This window comes from Canis lupus, chromosome 5 (assembly GCF_048164855.1).
Source record: "Canis lupus baileyi chromosome 5, mCanLup2.hap1, whole genome shotgun sequence".
NCBI lineage: Eukaryota > Metazoa > Chordata > Mammalia > Carnivora > Canidae > Canis > Canis lupus.
In genome coordinates this window covers 84,992,989-84,999,817 of record NC_132842.1, presented here as the reverse complement: position 1 = coordinate 84,999,817, position 6,829 = coordinate 84,992,989, and positions in this window count along the sequence as shown.

Below are 6,829 nucleotides of genomic sequence, written 5' to 3'. Positions count from 1 at the left end.
CTCAGTTTGCTGCTCTGCAAACCGCGCCTGCAGGCTGTACTTTGAAATGACCTTAACTTTGTTGGGGGGGAAGTTCCACTGTAATCTGCCGTCGGTTCCTCCTTCCTCGGGCTCTTGGAAGGACTCTGATACTCTGAGAACAAAGGACTAACTGATCTTTAAGAACCAGGAAATCTAGAGTGATGTCTTTACAGATTTCGCTGTAACTCCAATCGTTTTTCACTTAAAAAGTAATGAGTCAGACGGGCCCACCCTGGTTTGCCTTCTGAGAACTTGGCTGTGAGCTCTCTGTTTTTGAAGGGCCCTCGTGTGACTCGTCAGCCTCCCCCCCCCCCCCCCCCCCCCCCGCGCCTGTGCCCCAGGCTCGGGCGCCCCCACCCCCTGCAGCGCGGCGGGTGCGGCCTCATCCTTCCAGATTCCCAGGCCACAAACGGGGTGTCGTCCTGGACGCCGGCGTCACTTGCTGCCGTCTCCAGAGTACCTCCAGAGCCTGAGCACGTCCCGCAGTCCTTCACGGCCTCCGCCCTGGCCCCGCTCCCTGCCACCCACCTTGTCCCTCCCATGCGTGCGTCCGGGTGCTTGTTTTGAGGCAGCGGCCTTGCCGCGGATTTGGAGGAGAGCTCCGTTCACCGGCCCGCATCCCGGCGCTGGCTTCGGGCCCGCAGGGTTGTGACTGCCCCTCGCTCCCTGGCACCCTCCGCGTTGGGCGCACGGCTTCCTTGCTGCTTCAGACTGTTGGGCATGCACCTTACGTTCGGCCCGGCTGACCCTCCGCCTCGTCCTCTAGCTGTTGCCACAGCTGCTTCTTTCACCTCCACGCCTGCTGAAACGTCACCTCCCCACCTGGGTGGACCAGGCCGCCTCCGAATCCCTCCTCACCACTCCCCCCCCCAGCCCCTGGGACCTGTGAGGACCCTGCCCCGCCGCGGACGGAGCAGCCGTGTCAGTCCCTGTGGCCGTCCTCCACGTCACAGTTGTGTTCCGTGTGTCCACCTGCTGGAACGGAAGCTCTGCAAGGCCTGAGATTTTTGTCTGTTTTGCATGTCTGGTGCCTGGCCTGGAGTCAGAACTCGGTCTTGATACCTGCTGAATTAATGAATCCTGCCCTGATAACACCGTCCACACGTCAGCCCTCCAGGGCTGGGGCCAGAATAAAATGCTACTAGAAACTTCCCAACAGTAGCCATGGCCCTGGGGGCTTTCAGATACTCCAACCTAAGCAGCTGGAGGCCTGATGGATCCTGGATCGGAGCCCAAGTCCTAAGTTCCCAAGTGGCTTTCAGACTGAATTTTTTTAACCCACCATTAGAAACCCACCAGCACACGTGCATCTGTGTAGGTGAAGCCAGAAATGCAAAGTCAAGCCAGCGCCCCTTTTCCGTGGTGCACGGGTGTTTGCTGCTGCTGTGTTGACTGCCCACCGGGCTGCTCGCCAGCTCCTCTGGGGTGATGACCCGGACTTGGGAAAGGCTGTCTCCACGCCCCGCTCCTCAACGCCGCCTACCTTTATCCCAAGTGGAGACCAGACGCCTGTGGTCTCCGCCCGACCCGCCCACCGTGAGTTCTGGGGAATTCAAGAGGCCAGATTTTTGGTTTTCCAGTAACCGTATCCGTACGTGGTCACAAAGCACGTGGCCAGAACGTACCCCTCTTCCCAGGTCAGGCCGTCTTCACAGCCCCCCGCCAGGTTCACCCCATCCCCCAGGACAGGCATCTCTGTCTCTGAGTCCGACTCTTGGGCTCGGGATCAGAGCAGCCAGCTGAGAGCTTAGCACGTGTCAAACATTTAGATGCGTGAACCCAAATCTTCCCAGAAATTCAGTGGTCTGTGTGCCTCTTTGTGCAAATGAGGAAGTTCATGGATTCAGCAAGATGTTTGCGTGCCTGCTACGTGCTGATGAGCACGGTCCTAAGCGTTAGAGTCACAGCGGCGAGTAAGGTGGATAAAAATCTCTGTGTTCAGAGCTGGTAAGCTGGGGGCAGGGGGACTACAGGCAACGCCAGTTGAGAAAAAAACATAGACTATCAGAAGATAAGGACTTGGCGGGGGGCGAGGCAGGGGAAGGTCGGGGAGGGTGCGACAACGGTGTGGTTGGGGTCGGCCTTGCTGAGAGGACTTTTGGAGGAAGATGGTGGGGAATGAAACCACGTGGATCTCTGAGGTGATGCAGGGATGGAGGGACCAGCATGTGCAAGGGCCCTGAGGTAGGAGCACGCCTGGCACCTTCAAGGAACAAGATGAGACTAGTGTGGCCGGAGCAGAGTGAGGGGGTGGAGAGGGTAGGAGATAAGGTTTGAAAAGGACCCCGAGGCTGACTGGGACCTCCCAGGTAAGGACTTGGACTCTACCCTGAGTGACGCAGATGCCACTGGAGAGCTCTGAGCAGAGGAGTCCCATGAGCCGACCTCCACCTTGACGGGGTCCCAGGCTGCCGTGGAGACCACAGAGCAAGGACAGAAGCTGGGGGATCAGAGGGTGACCGATGACCAAGGAGGGGAGGATGGTGCCTGCGGCCGGGTGACCGTGATGGCAGCGGTGAACAGTGGTCAGGTTCTTGGGTCCTTTTAAGGATAGAAATGGGGGCGCCTGGGTGGCTCTGCCAGCTGAATGTCTGGTTCTTGGTTTTGGCTCAGGGTGTGACCCCAGGGTCCCAGGATCGAGTCCCACATCGGGCTCCCTGCAGGGAGCCTGCTTCTCCCACTGCCTATGTCTCTGCCTCTCTGTGTGTCTTTGAATAAATCAATACAATCTTAAATAAATAAATAAATCTGAATTTAGATAGAAATCCTGTGCTATGCTGACAGACTGGGTGGGCCCCGGGGGACTCGGTCCTGGGCACGCCGTGGGACGGGGAGAGCTTCAGTGGGCAGGTTTAGGGGCGGTCCGGAGCACCTGGGACAGGGTGTATTTAAGGCCCCTCGTGTGTGGTTGGACACGAGAACTTGGAGCTCGGGGAGCCCGGCCCAGGGATACACGTCTGGGAGTCAGCACGCTGGTGGAGTCCTGGCCGGGGCTCCCCAGAAAGCAGAGCCTCAAGCAGCTGGTTCCCGCCCCCCATCTTATTTCTGCAGCACAACCCGGAGCGGGAGGGAGGGAGGAAGCGAGACGTCAGAAGGGGGGAGCTAGCCGCAGGGGCACTACAGAGTCGGATGCCAAAAAATAGATACACGTAAAAAATAAATAAAAGTCTGTTGCCGTTAGATGTGCCACAGAATCACAGACTGACCCCAAGAGGCCACACAAGCGGGTCGCCCCCGTTTCCTGGGGTGGAGCGGGGCTGCATCCACGCCTCTCTCCCCACGGGTTGAAGCTGTGACCTGGGCACTGGCTCTGCACTTCTGGGTTGGCAGGTGGACGCCGGGTGGCAGAGGGTGGCAGGGAGTGGCGGGGGTGGCAGCTTGGGCCTGCCGCGGGTGCCTCAGCCCCGGTGGAGCCAGAGCGGCCGGTGCCAGGCCACGAGGCTGTGTGGGGGCGCAGAGGCTCTTCCAGAACAGTCCCTCCTCCCCACCCAGTGGCCCCGGAGGTGGTGGCAGCACAGCCTCTGCCTGGGGGACCGGTGGCCGAGTCACAGCCCTGCTGCTGCCTGGTCCCCTGCCCACCACGGTTCTGAATTCCCGCATCCTGCTCCTGGTGATCCCGACTTCGTCCCAGGGGTTCGGAGCCCATTGCCCCGATGACACTGCTGCCAGCGAGAGTGGAGGCCCCAGGGCACAGGCGCCGAGGGGCTCCCGACACCCCGTCCCACCGGGCCAGAGCCTGTGCCCAGGACGCAGCGACTGTGCCCCGGGCCGCCACAGGAGGGTCCGGCGACCGAGTGATGGCGGCATCTTCCGGGCCGAGGGACGCTCCGGGGCACAGGAAGCCTGAGCCCAGGAATGGTCCCCACTTGCCCCCCGTCCCGGGCCCTGCATGCTAGGGCGTTCCCGCTGCCCCCGCCGGGTCCGTCCAAGCCCTGCCCGTGGCCGTCGGGCTTCCTGGTGAGGTCAGTGGATCCTTGTCGGATGCCCCGTGGTCCGTATTTCGCCAGAACCCAGGTCCCTTGGCGCGAGGTAGCGTCACTACATCAGGGGACCAGAGGCCCCGGGGGCGCGGTGGTGTCAGTCTCTTGAAGTACGAGGTGCCCCCCTCCAGGACAGACGGACACAGCCACCTGCCGGGGGCGGGGGGGCACTGGAGATGGCTGACAGTCGCAGCAGCAGCAGGACCTCCCGAGCCCTCGGAGACGACAGCCAGGGCCACTTCACCCGAGGCCTGGACCGCTGTCCCCGCATAGGCTGGCGTGGGGGGTCAGCCGGCCTCCAGCACGTCCCCCATCCAGCTGTTTGCTGGCTCTCGGCTCGTCTCCCTCCTCCCCAACTCCGGGCCCCCGTGTTCCGAACTTCCCCCGGCTCCTGACCACCAGCCGGATCCATCGCGCCGCTCAGCCCTTCCTATCGCCTGGGTGACCGAGTGTGCCTCGCGCAGCTGCGTCCCCTGGGACGACTGGCTTTCGTCCTTGTCCTCCGGGGCCCTCCTGGGAAGGGGGCGGCACGAGGCGGGCCTGTGTCCCTCCCGGCTGGGGCAGACACAGTGCACCCAATGAGGCCAAGTTCTTCTTTGTTTCCTTTACTTGCTTCACATCTTTCACTTAATTGTTTAAATATTTTATTTGACACAGAGCGAGAGAGCGAGAGGGAGCGAGAGGGAGCGTGTGTACAGGGAGGAAGGGCAGAGGGAGACGCAGGCTCCTCCCTGAGTAGTGAGCCCAATGCGGAACTCAGTCCCAGGACCCTGGGGTCACGACCTGAGCCAAAGGCAGACACTTAACCGGCTGAGCCACTCAGGTGCCCCTGCTTCACATCTTTTAACAACAGCCTTATCGAGATTTTATTTATCTATTTATCTTTAAGCCCTATGCTCAACATAGGACTTGAACTCATGACCCCAAGACCAAGAGTCATGTGAGTCATGTGCTCCATCAGCTGAGCCAGCCAGGTGTCCCTTATCAAGATATAATTTATATACAATAAACTGGAGGTTTAAAGTGTATAAGTGAGACATACATATGCCCGTGAGGCCATCACCACACCCAGGACAGTGGACATATGCATCACCTCCAAGGTTCCCTCATGCCCCTTTATCACGCCTCCTTCCCTCCCACCTCCTAGATCCCATAGATCCCAACCATGGATCTTTCCATCGCTATAGATCTGTTTACATTTTCTAGTTTTATACAGATAGAAGATATAATACATAGTCTTTCTTTTCCATGCAACATAATTATCTTGAGGCGCATCCATATTGGGCACATCAAAAATTCATTCATTTTTATTGCCGAGTGGTATCCACTATACGGATATACCATGATTTGTTTATCCACTTATCTGTCCACCTGTGTTTCTTTCTTTTTTTTTTTTTTAAGATTTCATTTATTTATTTATGAGAGACAGAGAGGCAGAGACACAGGCAGAGGGAGAAGCAGGCTCCCTGATGTGGGACTCGATACCAGGACCCCAGGATCATGCCCTTAGCCGAAGGCAGACGCTCAGCCACTGAGCACCCCCCCACTGCGTCCCTTGACCTTTGTTCTGATACAGCCGCTGTAAACATCTATATGCAAATCTTCGTATGGACAGTCTTTCCCTGGTTGGATAAATGTCTAGGAGTAGAATGACTGGTTTGTATAGTGCGTACGCACTTAATTAAAAAAGAACAACAACAACAACAAAACAACACCTTTATTGAGGTGTAATTTACGCACCATAAAATCCACTGTGCAATTAAATCATTTCAGCAAGTTTACAAGCTTGTGCAGCCTTCGTGACCCCCGGGGTGACCCAGTGGTTTAGGGCCTGCCTTCCGCCCAGGGCATGATCCTGGGGTCCTGGGATCGAGTCCCACATCAGGGAGCCTGCCTCTCTCTGTGTCTCTCATGAATAAATAAATAAAATCTTTAAAAAAAAAAAATAAACATAAAAAAAAGCCCCCAAAAGCAAAGTTGTGCAACCTCTGGAGCGTGTCCAGCACCCCAAACGATCCTCTTGCTCTCCTCCCTTTTTCTTTCCCTCCTCTGTCCTCCCTTCCTTTCTTTTTTATTATTTATTTAAGGAGTTTATTTATTCATGAGACACAGAGAGAGGCAGAGACACAGGCAGAGGGAGACGCAGGCTCCATGCGGGGAGCCCGACGCGGGATTCGATCCCAGGACCCCGGGGTCGCGCCCTGGGCCGAAGGCAGACGCTCCACCGCTGAGCCCCCGGGCGCCCCATCCTTTCTTCTCTTTCATTTGCTGAATTACACGGACTGGTTTCGCGTGTCCCCTGGCGGCGGCGGGCGGGACGCGGCGGCGCTGGGGCTCGGCCCGCAGGCGGGTCTGTAGGCGGGACGTCAGGTCCCGGGCTCCCGCTGCCCCCGCCGCCTCCCCCCCTCCCGCGGGGACCCTCTCCCTTCCTCTCCCCGCCCAGGGCCCGGCACCGCGCCTCTCCGCGCAAGGCAGGGAGATGAATACTGGAAGGAAAGTGTGAACCAAGGTCCTGGGGCCGCCGCCGCCGCCACGGCCGCCCGCAGGGGAATCCTGCTCCCCCGGGGGCCGCGGCAAGGCCCGAGGCAGTCGCCTTCACGCGCGGCGCGGCCGCGGCCCGTCCTGACCAATCGGAGCTCGGCCGCCGGAGAGCGCCCCGTTCTTATTCGCCACGGCCCGTACGCGATCTCGGAGGTTGGCCAATCAGCTGTTGATTCCCGCCGTGAGTCCCGCCCCAAAGTTGAAACTGCCGCGGCCGGGCGCCGAATCACGTTCGCAGGAGCGTCAGGCTCCGCCCGCAGCCTGGCCAATCAGGGACGCGGACGGGG